This window comes from Acinonyx jubatus, chromosome B1 (assembly GCF_027475565.1).
Source record: "Acinonyx jubatus isolate Ajub_Pintada_27869175 chromosome B1, VMU_Ajub_asm_v1.0, whole genome shotgun sequence".
NCBI lineage: Eukaryota > Metazoa > Chordata > Mammalia > Carnivora > Felidae > Acinonyx > Acinonyx jubatus.
This window is the reverse complement of record NC_069382.1, coordinates 90,731,682-90,751,483: the sequence shown is the minus strand read 5'-3', so window position 1 is coordinate 90,751,483 and position 19,802 is coordinate 90,731,682.

The following is a 19,802-nucleotide window of genomic DNA, read 5'->3' as shown; positions in this document are numbered from 1 at the left end:
CGTAGCCTGCAGATACTCCAGTATATTAGCACGTCTCTCTAAAGAAATTTCATGGAACTGAAGAATTGTTTTCCTTTTAACAGTTGTTTCTGTCTCAGTTTCTTGACTTCCTCCATAAGTCAGACTCCTCACTTTCCGCAGCATCTTCTATCTGTGTCACTGGCATAGTACACATGTGCCTGGTCTAGAAGTTTGTTTGCATTTGTAGCATCACGATTATCCTTCTCATCATTGTCTTTGAAGCCAAGCTAAAATGATATTCGGTATCTATAGATTGTGCGTTGTTGTGGAATAAGATGTACCACCCTGTGGCATTGTTTGGTAATTGTTTTGTCATTGGACTTACGTTCACACTTGAATTTCGAGGAGTCGGGGGGTTGGTGGGGAGTTCCAGATTAAGACTGTCCGTGTAGCTAGAATGCACCTGCACATCAGCTCAGTGTGAAAACTCTACCACCAGCTGACTTTGAGATTCCTGGTGGCAAGGTGCTTAGTGGCTAAAGACTTGGAGACAAAGAAAGTGCAGTGGTGGAAACACAAAGAAGCTTATTCCTGAGTTCTCGGGTTTCCTTTTAACACATATCCTTCTGTTGTTAAAGTCTGTACTTTGTAGTAACATTATCGCAGGTATAAAAACCGGTGGACTTCCAGAGTCCATTCAGCATCTGAAACCTAAGTTGATCCAAGTCGAATTAACAATTAACCCACTTCTTCATAAGAGACTATTTGTATACTAAGACCAAAAATTTCCCTCTGAAGGTACCCCTGTAACACCATAAATGTCTATTTATTAGCACTTCAAACAAATACAATCTGCAACTTTTAACTAATATTTAGTGTCTAATTTTGCCACTGCATAGTAAGTTCCATGAGGACAAGAACCATCTCTGTTTTATTTGTATGTGTGTCTATGGTGTGTGGTACAGATGTGTGGTAATAATGTATTTAAATATCAGCGTGGAGTAACCAATGAGGAAAGGTAAAATACGATGGGTTGTGGTTACCACTGAAGAATATAGTTCTTGACATAATGGAAGAAATGCCATCAATAGTGTGTATATATATAGTGTTTTTTATATATATATATATATATATATATATATATATATATATATATAATAGTGTTATATATATACATATATAATAGTGTTTTATATATATATAATATAATACATATATAATAGTGTTTTATATATATAATAGTGTTATATATATATATATATATATATATATATATATATATATATATAAAAGAACTTTTCTTACTAAAGGCAAGCCTAATCAAACAGAGAGGGGAAGGGGAATAGTTTTTAGTAGATTCATAGTTAATAAATTTATTTTCATTCTGCAGTGGGAGGTGAGATTTTTTGCTTGAGTGAGGAGAGACTATTAAAGTAGAAAGTTAGAAGTTGGTGGAAAAAATCTGAAAGAAAAGCCATAAAGGATAGCCAGAGAGCCTTGTATATGGCAGCATATACTGATTTGTCCAGCCCTTTGCAGCTGGAACTGTTATACAAGGTATAGTGTTTAGAGTAACAAGATTATGAGGCATTGAGTGTAAAAATTAAAAAGGGGACACGTAGGTGGCTCATTCAGTTGAGGGTCCAACTTCAGCTCAGGTCATGATCTCACTGCTCGTGGGTTTGAGCCCCCCCCACCGGGTTCTGTGCTGACAGCTCAGAGCCTGGAGCCCGCTTCAGTTTCTGTTTCTGTCTCTCTGCCCCTCCCTTGCTACTGCTCTGTCTCTCTCTTCTCTCTCTCTCAAATATAAAATACAACATTGAAAAAAATTAAGAATTACTCAAATATGTGCACGTATAGTAAAAATAATAGTAATAAAACAATAAAATAAAATAAATAAAACAAAATAAAATAATAAAATAAAATAAAAGGTAAAACACAATTTTATTTCTAGAAAGGACTATATGTATATGCGCTTTGGGTGATTCACCATAAATGGTTTTAAAATATTTTGTCCAATGTGTCATCTCTTTCTTCCAGAAATTCTAATTTACTCATTGACAAATTTGTCCTACTTCTTTCTACCTACTAGGCCATTTGTACGTGTCTTTATTATTATTGGTATTGTTATTATTTATGTTTTACTGAAACTTAGTATTGGTAGTTGCTCTGCCCTATGTGCTATAGGCCTAGCATTTAAAACTGACAGCCAATATTTCTACTATAGAGGATTATTGATATAACAGTCCTAAAGCTGTGCATTATTTTGCCAATGGACCATAATGAAGATTTTCTGTATCTTAGTTTCTTACACTCTCCTTCATTCAGACTTTTGGAAGACTTACATCAAACTTTAGCTCCTTTCCAGATTTTTGAAGCAAATGAAAGACAAGAACTATCCCATGGGTCTGATGTGAACCTTACAAATGGGAGTTTGCATATTTCTCCATATCAAACTCTTCCTGGGGATGGTCATATCCTATGACTCTCATGTCCTCTGGTTCTGATCTCCAAGCTCTTGCATATCTTACAGGGGAGAAGAGTCTTCACAGCCATCCTCACTAAGCTCACGATGAGGCTTTTTTCAATGTACATGCCTTAGAAAAGGTAGAAGAATGAGGGAGATGAGCGTGACACTCAAGGAAACTCATTGCTCATATAATCTGCCTGTGGAAACAGAGCTAACTGAGCCCCAGTCACTGCCATTGTGAATCCACCATCGCCTTTCTGCAGGCCATACTCCTCCATTCTACCCAACCTCCCTGTGTGCTCATAGTAATGAATAAGCATGGCTTTGAGAACTAGGGTAAGCCCACTCCTTCAGGAAACTGGTCTCTAATGACCAAATTTGGCCTGATACTAAAGTCTGCTGCTCCGAAATTTTCTTAGAACTGTACTGTTGTTAGATATTCTTCCTACATGCCCAACTTGTGGTCTGAAGGCTTTCCCTTCTACTCCTATACCTCCCTTTTATCTTTCACAAAGCATTTCTTGCAATAAATCTTGTGTATATAGAAGCAAGGCTTGGTGACTTCCTCTCACATGGCCCAAAGTGACACAATGGGGATGCAAAGTTTATATACAATATCATTTTTCTTAGAATCGTTGCTATTTCTATGATATCACGATGTATAAAAATCAAAATCTATTATGACAAATTAAGTTTTATTCCAAGAAGGCAAGAAATCTACCAATGTAATACATTTTGGCCACAAAGTAAGAGTTACCATATGCTCACATATATAGATGCTGAAAATGTATTTGATAGAGTTTCAAAGCCATTTCTAATCAAGAAACAGAATGGAAAGAGGTTACATCAAATATAATAAAATATATTTACTAAAAGACAACAGCAATCATTATTCTAACTGGCAAAGCCCTGAAAGGAATCCAATTTAAAGTAAAAACTTGTCATGGATGCCTATTAACACTATTAATATCTGTGTCAAAATTAATTTGGAAGAAAGATTTTATTTTTTAAACTTTTTTTACAAGGAAATGATCAAGACTTTATTACTTATTATTAATTTATTTCATATATCTATTATTATGGGAAAATCAGTTCTGGTAACAAATTTGAACTTTTTAACAGTTTTAAATATTTACAATTAAGCTATCATTGCCACACTCTTACAAACAGTAAAATGACAATATACAAAGGAATGTGCACAAAAGTAGTTGTTGGTAACAAGTGGTCCATGGAAAACACTCCCCCAGGAAGTCCTATTGCCGACACTTGAAAACCATCAATAGACGTGCATGGCAACTGCATAGATCATGGGCCTTGTCAAGAAAACATGGGTGAAAACATGCTGCATCTGCGTCTATGGTTTCAGAAAGCTAATCTCTGACTATATAAATCCCTACTATAGTTTATTTCCATTATATCCTTCTAATGTTATCTCCTGATATTATTTGTTTCTTGGTGCATTAGTTTTCCATCACTGCAGCAACCAATTACCACAAACAGTAGCTTAAAACAACACAAATTTATTATATCACAATGCTGTGGGTTCAAATCTGGTACAGGTCTCACCAAGTATCACCCAGCAGAATTTCTTGCTGGAGGCTCCAGGATTTTAAATAGCAATACATTTTAGGGCACCTGGGTGGCTCAGTTGGTTAAGCCTCCGACTTGGGCTCAGGTCATGATCTCGTGGTTTGTGGGTTCGAGCCCTGCATTGGGTTCTGTGCTGACAGCTCAGCACCTGAAGCCTGCTTCAAGTTCTGTGTCTCCTTCTCTCTGCCCCTCCCCTGCGCCTGCTCCCATTCTACTTCTCTCTCTCTCTCTCTCTCAAAAGTAAACATTAATTACAAACAAAGAGGGAGGGAGGCAAACCATAAGAGACTCTTAAATACAGAGAACAAACTGAGGGCTGATGGGAGGGGGGGTGGGGAAGAGGGGAAAATGGGTGATGGGCATGGAGTAGGGCACTTGTTGGGATGAGCACTGGGTGTTGTATATAAGCAATGAATCACAGGAATTTACCCTCAAAACCAAAAGCACACTGTATACACTGTTTGTTAGCCAATTTGACAATAAATTATATTAAAAAAAATAAATTAAATAAATAAATACATAAATAAACATTAAAGAATTAAAAAATAAATGGCAATATATTTTTAAGAGGCCTGAGGAAAATAAAATTCTATATTTTGTTAGTAAAAGTACAAATTGATACAACAGCTGTGGATAGGAATATCATAGATAGGAATATCATATATGTATATATAATCTGATAAACTACAAAATAATGTACTCTGTAAAACTTTTTGTTTCAGATAATTTATTATATATTACATATTATGATGCATTATAGTTGCATGAGTACTATTCATTATAACTTTGTTTCTAATGGCACAGTTGTGAAATGCAAGCAAATACTTGGATTAAATACATTTTACCCATGCAAACAGTGGAAAATGTTACAGGTCCAAAAAGGCCTGACAAATGTCACTATGTTCTGAAATAGGAGGACTTTTTAAAATATTTAAAATAAAAAGGAAGTGCTGAATAGTTTATATAATGGTTATCTTTGATACAAAATAAGGAGGGAATCAGAATCTCTGTACTTGTTTACTCGTGCATATATACAGCAAATGTGGACAGATAGGAACCTACGAAGGCATGAGATAGATGATGAAGCAGAAATATAAGAATACCTATTCATTTGGTATTTTTAATTTTTAATTTTTAACTTTTAATTTGACTCTTATGATTGCATTACAGATTTTAAAAGATGCTAAGAAGATGCAAAGCTAATTAATAAAATACAAAAGGGATATTATGGGGTGGTTTAAACAGGGGGATGACATCACCTTATTTTGTGTATGTATTCATAATATAATGCTTTATGGAAACAATAAATCTGAAATTAAGTGTATGAATTTGGGATGACTCTTTACAGAAAAGCTATAGGAATCTTAATTTTTTAAAAAATATTTTAATGTTTATTTTTGAGAGAGAGACAGACAGAGCACAAGTGGGGGAGGGACAGAGAGAGGGAGACACAGAATCCGAAGCAGGCTCCAAGCTCTGATCTGTCAGCACAGAGCCCATCGGGGCTTGAACTCACAAATCATGAGATCATGACATGAGTTGAAGTTGGACGCTTAACCAACTGAACCACCCAGACCCCCCAAAAGCTATAGGAATCTTGAATGGCTTCATTCATTTATTTCTTCAGTAGATATTACTGAGTACTCTGCATGTGCCAAGACCATTCAAAGGCCCTGGTCATTAGATGTTAGCAGCGATATGGGAAGGAAAAAGTAAGGATAACTCTTACAAGGGCATGAGTGTAAACCATTGGAAAAACGGAAGTGCCATAGACTGAAGAGAAATGCTGGTAGAGGGAGAAACTTGAAGATGGAGTTCCAATATGAATATTTACATCACTGATGTATTTTTGGCAGTTAGTTGGAGATATTAAGTGAAGAGCTGGATATGTTGGTACATGAATTTTTTTCATAATTTTCAAATCTCTTTTACTTCTCAAAATACTTGTCTCTGAAGATATGGTGAGATATGATATGTTTCTCTATGGGAACCCTCAATATTTTAAAAATGACAGTTCTACTTTTAATTGAACTGTAAATCTAATTCATCCCTAACGAAAATCCTAGAGGGTTTTAAGGGAATTTTCAAAGTTTATTCTAAACCTAATCTAGAAAGAAAACTGTGTAAAAGTGGCTAAGGAAGTCCTTAAAAATTTGAATGCTTTTCCCAAAAGGTGTCAGGATGTTATAAAATTGCACTTGTATGTTTTCCTGGGATTGGTGCAGAAATGGTAAAAAAAGTGATATCATTGTTATGTTATTTCACAATCTTTAGTTTAAAAGTTTGAATTTTGAGAGAATTGGCTAGGCTGTGAGCAGTCTAAACAATTTTTTTCCTAAAATATTATTTTTTTCTCTTTGTTTTATGCCTTTGCTGGAAAAACCTTTAAAATACCCAGCTCTTTGGCAATGTACAACTTCATTTGAGTTGATCCTATCTGCTGGTCAAGGGCATAACTCTAACATTGTGTCAGGTTTCTCCTTGCCATAGCTGCTGGAATTGGACATGAACTTTGTACTCCCACAGTGCTACAGCCTTCAAATCTCGGGGATCAGCACATATGAAATGTATCCCAAATAGTATGTGGCAAATCTCTTCATGGTTAACTTTTTGCCTCCAGATGACATCTTCTAGCTTACAAGACATTAGTCATCTGGTCAACTTGGCTCTTTCATGGTCTGGTCCTTTCTGCAGTATGTTTTTTTTTGTTTTGTTTTGTTTTTGTTTTTGTTTTTGTTTTCAGAGATTCCTGAAGAATTGTGGTTTGCATTTGAAATCCTTCAGTAAAGTATAGAGATCCAAGTGGTACATTATCTTTAATAGTACATTAGCTGGTTTTAAAATTTTTTTCGGAGGTAATAAGATATATGTGTTCACAGTATCATGTCAATAGCATTGTCCCCTTTTACCTTTATCAATAAAGAGGGAAAATTTATATTTGAAGCAAAATGAAAGCCTCACACAAACCCACAAACCTTATCGTTTGTCTCATTTTTATTATGCCGCTTCAGTGAACAACTTAAATAAATAATCAATGAATTGCCTTTGTTACTAGTTTTTCATCAATAATAGGCCTTTTACAAATAAAATGTCTATTTATAGATCATAACATGTATATAGAAATATACATAAATGTAATATACATGTAAGTAAATTATTATAAATTAGATAATCTCTTTCACAAACTGCAGTCTAGAAATAGAGCAATGCCAGCACTCCAGATCCCCCACGTACCCTTGTTCTCTTTCCAAATTACAATTCCCTCATTTTTTCCTGGTTTTTTATAACAACTTTCTGCATATATTTATACTTACATGATCTCCTTGTGTATGTATCTTTAATTATGATATTTGGCTAGTTTTTGTATTTTGGAATACAAATACAATATGGAATTTTGGAATCCAAATACAAATATATAAATGGAAGTGTACATTGCATTTCTTTTAATATAGATCTGTTGCAAATAAATCCTCTCAACTTTGGCTCATTTGGAAAATATATCTCATTATTTTTATTTTTGAGTGACATTCTCCCATGTTATACAATTTTAGATTTTTTTCTTTTATTTCTTTGAAGACACGATGCCCTCTCTCTAGCTTCTATAATCTCAGAACAGATATTAGTAATACATTTTTAGTGTTGATTTCTGCATTTAATATGCCTTCCCCATCCATTTTTAAGAGTCTCTATCTTTGGTCTTCAGAAGTTTTTCCTTCGTAAGTCTAGACCTGATTGTCTTTGTTTTTGTCTTATCTGAGGTGTATTGAACCCCTTGAAACTTGAAGTGCAATAAACACTATGCACTCATCATACCTGAATGCTCAAAACCTGCAAGTTACCAACAACAACTTTCTTCACATCTGCCCATAGGCTGGCTCCTGGGAGATGAGATCAAAACCCTTCAGTAGTGTGCCTGATATGATCTTTTCTGAATGCCTGAAACCTTGGGCTGAAGGCTACCAATTTGATATGAGAGTTAATGATAAACTGTGATATGAACGCCTATTTTTGCTCTGGAGTGCTGGAATGGGACAAGTTGATGTCAGTCATGCATGTGCCATATGCCTATATGTATGACCCTGATAAATGTTCTAGACACTGGGGCTCAGGTGAACTTTTCTGGTTGACAATACGCTAGCATATGTTATCACACAGAGCTGTTGGAAGAAGTAAATGTTTCAATGTGACTCTCCTAGAATAGGACACCTGGATGTTTGCACCTTGTTTCTCTTGGAATTTGCCCCATACACCTTTCTCTTTGCTAATTTTAATTTGTATTATTTTATTGTAATAAATCATAACCATGAGTGTAGCTGTTGGTCTTAGAAACTTCTTGCAATTGTGTAATAGCTATGAGTGGTCTTCAGATCTCCCACAGCCCAATGTAATGTAATTTTTTTTGTGCTGCCCTATTTATCAACCTATATATTAATATATATACATATAAATATATATATATATACACACACACATACACATATGTTTAAGATTACAAAGGTTGTTTTAAAAATCAGCTATAAGCAGATAAAAAATTACATCCGTAGATTGGAAATATAACTTGGCTAACATCTGAATGATTTCTATTTTCTAACACCATAATGAGGGCTTTATGTGATAAAGCACTCTGTATTTTATGAGGTCAAAGTCCATGTCATTTTATTTTATAAATTGAGAAAATTTGATTATTCAATAGAAACTGTCATTACAAAAAACTGACTCTTGAATCTCTGTTTTTAGTAATTATTATTTAAAAAAATAAGGTTTTTTTTAAAGGTTTATTTATTTTTGAGACAGAGACAGAGCATGAATGGGGGAGGGTCAGAGAGAGAGGGAGACACAGAATCTGAAGCAGGCTCCAGGCTCCGAGCTGTCAAGACAGAGCCTGACGCGGGGCTCGAACTCACGGACCGTGAGATCATCACCTGAGCAGAAGTCAGACGCTTAACCCACTGAGCCACCCAGGCGCCCCTTTAGTAATTATTTAATACCAATTATTTGGTATAATGTACCTGAGAATATTGATCACAATTATGTTAATGGATTTGTTTGTTTGTTTGTTTATTTATTTATTTATTTATTTATTTTTAATGTTTATTTATTTTTGAAGGAGAGAGCGAGAGAGGGGCAGAGAGAGAGGGAGACACAGAATTCGAAGAAAGCTCCAGGCTCTGAGCTGTCAGCACAGAGCCCCATTCAGGGCTTGAACTCACAAACTGAGATTATGACCTGAGCTAAAGTCAGAAGGTTAAATGACTGAACCCCACAGGTGCGCTGATTATATCAATGAATTTAAATTGTGAAGTACAATTTTTGATGATAATGTCTATTTCTGTCACATAAACATTTAACTATTAACCTTTAATTTTATTCACATACTTTATGAATAATATGTAGGTATTATGGGTCATTCAGTAGCCACACCTTCAGCAAGGATGTGGAAATAGTAAGATAGCAGCAAAAGTTGTGGCACTATAAGTGAATACAAAAAATAACACTGGCCTGTATTTTAAAATTAATTTGTTAATGTAATTCTTATCTTATTATATATTAGTTTAAAAATATAACAGTACAGGGGCTCCTGGGTGGCTCAGTTGGTTAAGGGTCTGTCTTCCGCTCAGGTCATGATCTCATGTTTCGTGAGTTCGAGCCCTAAGTGGGGGTCTATGCTGACAGCTCGGAGCCTGAGCCTATTTCAGATTCTGTGTCTCCCTCTCTCTCACTGTCCCTCCCCCACTCGTACTCTCTCTCTCTGTCTCTCTCTCTCAAAAAAAGGTAAACATTAAAAACAAAAGAAATATAACAGCACAATAGATTATGATAATATATGTATATTTTTAATTAAATCTTTTATTTATTTATGCAATATTAATATTGCTGTTAACTGTATCTTGTTTGGTATTTATTCATTGGAATAACAATTCTGCTTATACCTTCAGAGCATAAATTATTGGAAAAGGACTTTTAAGCCCCAAACAATTACTTCTTTGCCCCTGGGGCACCATGACTTAGATAAGGTTTAAAAACAATACAAGTGCTAATTCAGCTTTTCTTTGGTTACTGTTATCTTGCTTTGGTTTCTACAGGTGACTCAGTTCATTTCCAGAGAAAATTCTAGAACAGATAGCATATTAAGACAAAATGACTCTTGAGAAAAATTATGCTTCAAACAAGAAGGATATGTTTTTTTGTGAGAAAGCAAGCATATTATCAAAACCTTTATGGCCAAAATAACAAAATATAATAGTTTTCATTTTGCTTATTATTTATTTCATTTATCTCCTTTATTAAATAAAACTGACGGATGAGTTTTCACTGTATCTTTAATTAAATAAATTGAAACTGGTTTCTATTCAGTTTCTCTTGATACTAAATAGAATTGATTTTGTTTTAAATTAGAGATGAGTACTTTCCTATTACTTTAATCTTTATTGTCACTATTTAATTTTCAATTCCCTACTCCCCAAATGTTACCAAAACCAAACTTACACAGCTCGAAAGCACTGTGAAGTCATGTTAACATCCTATTAAAAAAATTACCAAAAATCACCTTTTCAGGCGTGTATATTCAAACTATTCTAAATCTGAGTAATTATTAATTAATTAATTTATTATTTTAAGTGTTTAATTATTTATTTTGAGAGAGAGAGTGTGTGGGAGAGAGAGAGACAGAGAGAAAGCAAGGGAAAGGGGCAAGAGAGAAGGAGAGAGAATCCCAAACAGACTCCATGGTCAGCACAGAGCCCTACACAGGGCTTGATCTCATGATCCTAAGATCACAATTTGAGCCAATACTGAGTCAGATACTTAACTGACTGAGCCACCCAGTCACCCCTTAGTAATTATTTTAAATTATTATATTCCTATACATCACTAAGCCAAAAGACATGTCTCATTCTTTTTTTGACACAAAAGTAGGGCTTACAGATATATAATTCATCTAGTGGTAATTACATATCTTTACCAGCATAACTGTACTGTTTTCTATAGTATGATCATATAAGCAATCAAATACACATGGAAAAATATTTAAATGTAGAGAATGTTTATTGCAAAATTATAAGAATTAAGAATATAAGAATTTACTAAATATTGTTGATTTTAACTGACTTAATGAAAAATTCAAACATTTCATGATGTTCCAAAATGATGTTGAAGCATTCTTCTTAAATGAGCTGCTATGTATTAGAATTTGAGGAAAATAAATCTAAGTATTATGACTATATAACCATCATTACCATTAAAATTTAAATAAACAAATTAGATATAAATTAAATATTGTGAAGAGGCAATAAATAATAGAGTCAATTTTAAAGCACTTTCTATCATTGAAAATGATAATGATGTTGATAATTTTTATAATAGTCTTTCAATTTAGTACCTATATGTTACAGTCTATGTGAAAGATACTGGTGTTCCTGGAGAAGTTCATGACTGTGTGGACACAGGATATTTATATGCAAATTGATGAAACTTAGGAAAAGTTTGCAAATTGGGAAACAACATATATATGTATATATATCTGTATATATGACAGAATATTATTTTAATATCAGGTGTAAAATAAACTAGTTTATTGTCTAAGAAGAGATTTGAATTAATTTAGAATGTGGGCATGGGAAGGCTCTGCATAGAAAAAAACGTTTTGTTGTTAGTATTGAAAGATGGGCAATCAGAGTGAATAAATAAGAAACTGGGAAATTTGGGGGAATTGGTATGTGGTGACTTGAGCTTACAATGTATGAAAACATATGAGTAGAAAATTCTTTTGTGCTATGTTTTTAAGTCAGTCTTCTGGCCAAACTAAGAAATTAAAAATAGCAATTTGGTGCATTTTGTATAGTAACTGTTTTTATGTGTGAGTGTGTGTGTGTGTGTGTGTGTGTGTGTGTGTATTTGAATATATATACATTTGACTACATATTTGAATATATACACATTTGAATATATATTAATATATATACATTTGAATACATATGGTGAATATATATATACATTTGAATATATATATATTTAATTCGAGGACAGAAAATTCAACATAGTGCATTTATTTGCTCTATTTAATATTTCCCACAAAAGAGCTTCTGCTAGTTCCATACTACATGAAAACCACTTTCAAATTAGTTCTCAATCCTATCAGACCCAACGTCTCCTCCTTATAACAATATTTAGTGTTAATATTTACACTTAAATGCACAGAGGTTATAACCTATGACTGTATTTAAAAAATATCATTATGATGCCCTGATTTTAACATAAAGGAGACATGAAAGGGAAATAAGTTATATTTCAATGTGCAAATGCCTAAACTACATAAATGGTATAAAAAAGTAGTCAGGTACTTGGATGCATGTGTGGATTAACTCTAAATGTAAAAGTTCCAAATGTTGAGCAATAAAGATGGCTTTTCCTGTTCATTCAAATATCATGGAGTGTGACCTATCATATAGCTAAGTGGTGAACAATATTTGGTAGCATTCCCCACCAAAAAAAAGGATAATCTTCCTTCAATGTATACAGTGATCGAATTCGTGGATAATTGTCTATATTAAAATTCTGTAACTAATGTTTGTGTTTATATGTAAATAAGAGGAAGGTTCTAGTTGATGATATATATATTTTAAATTTATTTATTTAAATTCAAGTTAGTTAACATGTAAGTGCAGTACTGGTTTCAGGAGTAGAACCCAGTGATTCATCATAAATAATGTTTCTCTCCCTTTTGCCTTTCCATGGAAAGAGTTCCCTCTTCTCCACCGCACCACCATTTTTCTCTCCCTCAATTCACTTCCACACACCTCGCACCTGCCAAGCTGTCTCCTTCCAACTGTGGAGATCCCCCTGCCACTCCGCAGATTGATTTCCTGGGTGTTCCAAGTGACCTGACCTCAATACAGCTGTGTTTGAGGGATGGGGAAAGCCCAGGTCCTCCTGCTTCTCCTCCATCTCAAGTCCTAACGCCAAGGATAATTAATAGTTGGTGTTTCACACAAAAATGACTTCTAGACATTTAAACCATGTATAGGATTGGGAGCAAATCTTTGATGGCAACTCCCTGCATTGGAAGACATCAAGAATCTGGTCCAGTTTTAGTAACTGTAATTACCAAAAAGGACCAATAAGTTTCAAATTGCCTAATGTTTTCTCAACTGATAAGGTCACAAGTGATCTTTTCAAGCTTGCCATACTGTTGATTCTGAGTGAAATTGTTAACACAAGTTCACAAATGAGCAATGTTTATTTTAACTGAAACACAAACCTGATAATTAGGAGCTTTATTTCATTTGAAAGTAACTTAAAATTCTACATAAAATCTTTATCAAAGTTTTCTTCCTTAGTGAGATTTTTTAAATGTTAACTATTCTCTCGGATATCAATTATGAGGACTTCAAATAGTATATATGTAAGTATTTATTATATGTTACAGAACATTTGTTTTCAGGTGCAGACATTTAAGCTGTCTTAACTAGAAATTTTTTTTAGTGTCCTTTCAGATTCTTTTGTCAAGTTATATTATTAAGTCAAAAATCTCACTATAAACTTAATGACATTAAGATTCATTAATGGTGCTTATCAGAAAATTGTGCATCATTAATGTGGATTAACACTGTAGGAGTTCTGACTTAAACTGAAAACTTAGTTTGCCTGCAAGTTTAAAAAAAATGTTGAAATGTATTTATAATATGTATTAGTAAGTATCTGTAATTTTTCTAAATATAGAAAGTGTTGGTTAAAAGAATCTTTTACAATAGCAGAAGCTTTGTCAACAGCTTTGTTGATAAGGGGATTTATTATCAAGGTAATATATTGTCACTGTGTAAGAAACAATACAGAATTTAAAGGCGGGTAGGAGACTTTCTATTATTAAGCAATGTAAGATAATAAACACAGAATTCTTTCAAGTTGACTCATTTTCAAAAAATATTGATTAACAACATTTTATCCGTTCTTCTTGTCAATAGACACTTAGGGTGTTCCCATGTCTTGGGTATTGTAAATAATGCTTCAGTGAACATGGGAATGCAGATATCTCTTCAACATAGTGCTTTCATTTCCTTCAGACACATTTCCAAAGGTAGAATTATTAGATCATATGGCAGTTTTATTTTTAATTTTTTGAGGCACTTTCCTACTGTTTTCCACAATGGCTGCACCAGTTTGCAATCCCACCAACAGTGCAAGAAGGTTCCCTTTTCTCCACGTCTTCACCACATCATTTTTTATTTCTTGCTCTTTTGACAGTAGCCATTCTGAGAAACGTGAGGTGATATTTTACTGTAATACACACACACACACACACACACACACACACACACACACTAGAATACTACTCAGTCATTAAAAAGAAGGATATCCTGCCATTTGTGAAAAACTGGGTGGATCTTGAAGGCCTTACACTAAATGAAATAAGTCAGACAGAGAAAGACCAATACTTTGTGATCTCAATTATATTTGGAATCTAAACAACAAATAAATAAGCCCAAACTCACAGAAAGGGATTTGATTTGTGGTTACCAAAGGTGGAGGATGGGGAGTGAGGGACTTGGATGAAGATGGTCAAAAGACACAAACTTTCACTTATAAGGCAAATAAGTAATGAGGATGTAATGTACAGCATGGTGACTAAAGTTAGTATTGCTGTATGGTATATCTGAAATGTGTCAAGAGCAAATTCTAAGAGTTCTCATTACAAGGAAAAAAATTTATAAGTTTTCTTTTCTATGTACATGAGATGATGGATTAATTAAATTTTTCTGTGGTAATCATTTTACAATATTTTTTGGACATCTTAAAGTTATGAAGTGTTGTGTGTCAATCATATCTCAATAAAACGGTAAAATAAACCTAACAATTTTTTACAAAAAAATCAAGAATATTTCTTGACATATGAGAGAGTAGAACCATGTGAATAGCAAGAAAAATGGAAAATATATGTTCATATGATATTTACCTCATTATGTTGAAGTAGCCAGACTCCAAAATGATTCCCAATGATCTCCGCCTCTTGGTATTCACAACCATGTGTATTTTCCTCCTATTCTATAGAAAGATTGGTCTGTGTGATCAATAGTTTATGTTAGAATGACGATATATCATTTCCAAAATTAGCTCATAAAAGGCATTGTGCTTCCTTGTTACTCTGTCTCTCAAATCACTTGCTGTGGGGAAAGCCAAAGCCTCATCATGAAAACATTCAGGCAAATTTGTGGAGAGGACAATATGGCAAGGAAATAAGGTCTGCCAAAAGCCAGTAAAGATGGGTGATAAAAATGTCTTTTATCTTTATCAAATGACCTTATTCGTGACATACTCTGAACACAAATTACTCTATGGAGACCTTCATCTTTTTAAAAACTTACTTATGATTATTTTTAATGGATTTTATTTTTAGGTCAGTTTTAAGTTCACAGCAAAATTGAGTCTAAAATACAGAGTTCTTATATGCTTTCTGTCCCCATATATGGTAGTAGCCTCCTCCGTTATCACAGTCCCCCACCAGAATGATGCATTTGTCATAATTGATGAACCTACATCAAAACATTAAAAGCAACCAAAGTGTTAGTTTGCATTACTGTTCACTCTTGGTGTTGTATACCTAGAGGCTTGATCAAATGCAAAATGACATGGATCCACCATTATGGTATCAAACAGAGTAGTCTCACTGCCCTAAGTATCTTCTGTGCTCTATCTACTCATGCCTCCCTCTCTCCTAACTCCTGGCAACTGCTGAGCTTTTTACTGTCTTCATAGTTTTGCCTTTTCTAGAATGTCGTAGAGTTGGAATAAAACAATATGTGTAATTGATTTATTTTACTTAGTAATATTAATCTAAGTTTCCTCTACGTTTTTTTCATGGATTGATGGCTCATTTCTTTATAGCACTGAATATTTTATTGTCTGGGTGTACCACAGGTTATGCATCCATTCACCCACTGAAAAATATCTTCGTAACTTCCAGGTTTTGGCAATTACAACTTAGTCATCTACTTTATGCTAAATACATAGTAAAAGTTATCAGTCTATGTAACTTCCAACAACTCTAATTATGTTTATATGAGATCCAGTTTATTTAGAAATGTATGCTATTGAGGGGTGCCTGGCTGGCTCAGCGGGTAAAGCATGGGACTCTTAATCTCACGGTTGTGAGTTCAAGTCCCACATTGGGCATGGAACCTACATAAAAAAATAAATAAATAAGCAAATAAATAAATAAATAAATATTAAAAAAAGAAATGTATGCTATTAATAATAGAGATTTTATATTGGTAGGAATTTAAAAGATTAACATTTTCAAATGTCAATATTTTTATGTTGCTAGAAATTACAATTAAAATATTTTACTGTAAGAAAGCAGAAAAATCGTCTATTTTGAGAATATGTAAAAAGAGATTTTAAATAATTCTATAAACTGGTCTTATATCTATGATGTAGTAAACTAAATAACACTGGATATCTGTCCTAGTTTATTGGAAAATTTTGCTCAAAAACATCCCTTTCTCTAGAAGCCCAGTCCAGGTCCTGGATAACCCCAACTCTCTGACTTCTTTCTACTCTCTCACTTCTGTAATTTTTTTTTTTTTACCACAGATAAACTGATTTCCTAAAAATACTACTTTTGACCAAATATATATTTTGCGTCAAGCCCAAATATGCATTTTGAGAAGTCTTTCACATATTAGGAGAAGGGAAATAAAATGGTAACAAGATAGTGTTATGGGTTTGCTTGTGGAGAAGGGTTGATGCATCACAATGAAGAGAGAAAAATGGTAAAACATGGATGTGCGTTTCATAAAAATAGACATCATATGATGGAAAGTCAAGGACATTTTATATGATAATTTGAACTTTCTCCATGATAATGAGTTACATGCTTGCTTTATAACTTCAGCTTTTGCACAGGTTCAAGAAAACATATAGTTTTGTATCATATTGACTTTTTTAAATTGTTGAGAGCAAAATTCTTTGCAGATTTCTATATCCTAAACAGAAACAAGTCCTCTCTGTGACTTATGGCATCTTAATGGTACAACTGGGACTTTCCACGAACTGAGAAACTGACAATTCTAGATGACAGCCAAATTACCTCTTTGCAGAACAGTGTGATGTTTCTCCCTGTTTTTGATAATAATTGCCATGTTTGAGTCACTGGGGTAGCCTCTGTGCTGTCTAGTGGTTCCACGTATTTGGATTCCTTTTGGCCTTCAGGTCCCTTGGACTTCAGAGGGCAGGGGTTCATGAACTCCTAGAATACTTTCTCTTAGTACTCCTATCTGACTCTCAGATTTTTTTTTCCCCCAAAACCTGACGTTTCTCTGATTGATATTTCTCAGCTCTCCTGCTCTGCCCAGATGCATTCTGACAATAGCTACCTTGTGTTTGATGGAGTGTGTCTCCATAACACAGGGGACCATTTAACTCTCTTTCTCTGCCCCAGCTTATGGTGTATTTCCTCTGATTATTCAATGTGCACCTATGAAGAAGAGGTAGCAGGTGGCTGCAAATTCACTTTGTGCCTGAGACTCTGGGATCTTAATTTGCTATGTCAGCACAGAAGCAGGTATGGAAAGTTTCTTAAAAGTTCAGCTGTTTCCACCTTCCTTCATCACAGTGGACTTTCCATATGCCCAGCGTTCCACCATTACCAAAAAAAAACGGCTCTTATGAAAAGCTTTTCACTTTCCGCAATTTATTCTATTTGGGTTTCTTTGGGTCCTCACATTTCTCATAATTGTAAAGATAAGCCAGTCAGAGAAAGACAAATTTCATATGATTTCACTCATATATGGAGTTTAAGAAACAAAACAAACAAAGGAAAAAAAGAGACAAACCAAAAAAACCGATGCTTAACTATAGAGAGCAAACTGATGGTTACCAAAGGGGAGGGCGGTGGGGGATGGGTGAAATAAGAGAAGAGGATTGAGTACACTTATCTTCTTTGTTTTCTTAAGAGTACACTTCTCTCAGGGTGCCTGAGTGGCTCAATGGGTTAAGCATCTGACTTTGGCTCAGGTCATGATCTCACAGTTCCTGAGTTTGAGCCCTGTATCGGGGCTCTGTGCTGGCAGTGAGAGTCTGCCTTGGATCCTCTGTCTTCCTTTGTCACTGCCTTGCTCATTCATTCTCTCTCTTTCTCTCTCTCTCTCTCTCTCAAAAAAAATAAATAAAATAAAATAAAACATTTGAAGAAAGTATAAAAAAAAGAATCCACTTACCTTGATGAGCACTGAGTAACGTATGGAATTGCTAAATCACTTTATTGTACACCTGAAACTAATATAGCACTCTATATTAACTACATTGGAATTAAAATAAAATCATAAAAAAGAAAACTATAATTTTGCAGCTTACTCAGATGGTTATCTTTGTCATTATGAATACATAATCTTGCAGATCTCCATATCCAAACAAGAAGCAGAACATGTTCTCATGTTCATACTTCAAGTTTAATTTTTAAATGAAATTTAACTTTTTTGTTGTTACGTCTGCATATGTAAAATCTTTTTGGATTCACTACACAAAGTCAACTATAAGTAAGTTACATTGTACATGATATACTTCAATGTGAGTGCTTAAATTGAAATGCCGTTCCAAACACTGACTTCTTGGAGGATATACTATTATAAACAGATGAGCAAAGTAATAAGTTTGGGGCGGGGGGGAGTGATGATCCTATCAAAATAGTGGTCAGTTGTCTTCACTATGATATGCTTTCATCACATTGGTCTTTTCCAACCATGAAAACATGCATTTGGGGAGAGAGAAATTATCTCCCCAGACCTAGTCCCAAGAAGGCAACCGCTTTCTTATGTTGGTATCAAACAAAAGAGGCAATGATTGCATCTATAACTTTGCCTCTGCAGGATATTTTTAGGCCACTCTATCTTTTATTACTTCATCTTAATCTCTTACTCTCCATATCTAGATTATTTTATTAACCCTTACTTGATCTCTATTGTCCCATTCTCTTCTTTATTGGATATCCTTCCACAATCATACTGAACATCCAAAAATACTATTTTCATCATATCAATTTTCTTCAAAAATATCAATGCCCACCCTTCATGGCATAAAATTGCCAATGTAAGAATGGAAACAGTAAGACATTAATTAATGAAGCTGGCACATTTCATTAGAAAATGTTATAACACTGAGACTATATTCATTTATGTTAATTAGCTGCTCACTTCATGCTAGGTACAATGCTAAGTTATTATGATGGATTGACTCAATTCTCACAAAATCTCTGTGATGTAAATAATATTATTATCATCGCCTCTGTTTTATAGGTAAATAATAGCATACAGAGACTGAAGAACTGGTCCATGGTCAAAAGCACATAAAAGGCTAAGTTGGTTGAGTCTTCTCTAAAACTTAAAAGATTAACCAATATTACTATACTGCCTCCATTGATAGATTTGCTTAGAATAATTAGTGGAATTGGGGCACCTGGGTGGCTCAGTCAGTTGAACGTCAGCTCGGGTCATGATCTCCTGGTCCATGAGTTCGAGCCCTGTGTCAGCTTGGAGCCTGGAATCTGTTTCAGAATTTATGTCTCCCTCTCTCTCTGCCCATCCCACACTCATGCTCTGTCTCTTCTTCTGTCTCTGTCTCTGTCTAAAATAAATAAACATTTAAAAAATTCTAAAAACAGAAATATTAGTAGGATGTAAAGTGTGTATTTAATTCAATCACTTGAAAGAAGAGGTAAAGATTGATTTTTGGTTCATTTTGCTTTGTCATTGAATCACAAATTTAAGAAAGTTTAGATTAATTTTGGTTTGGT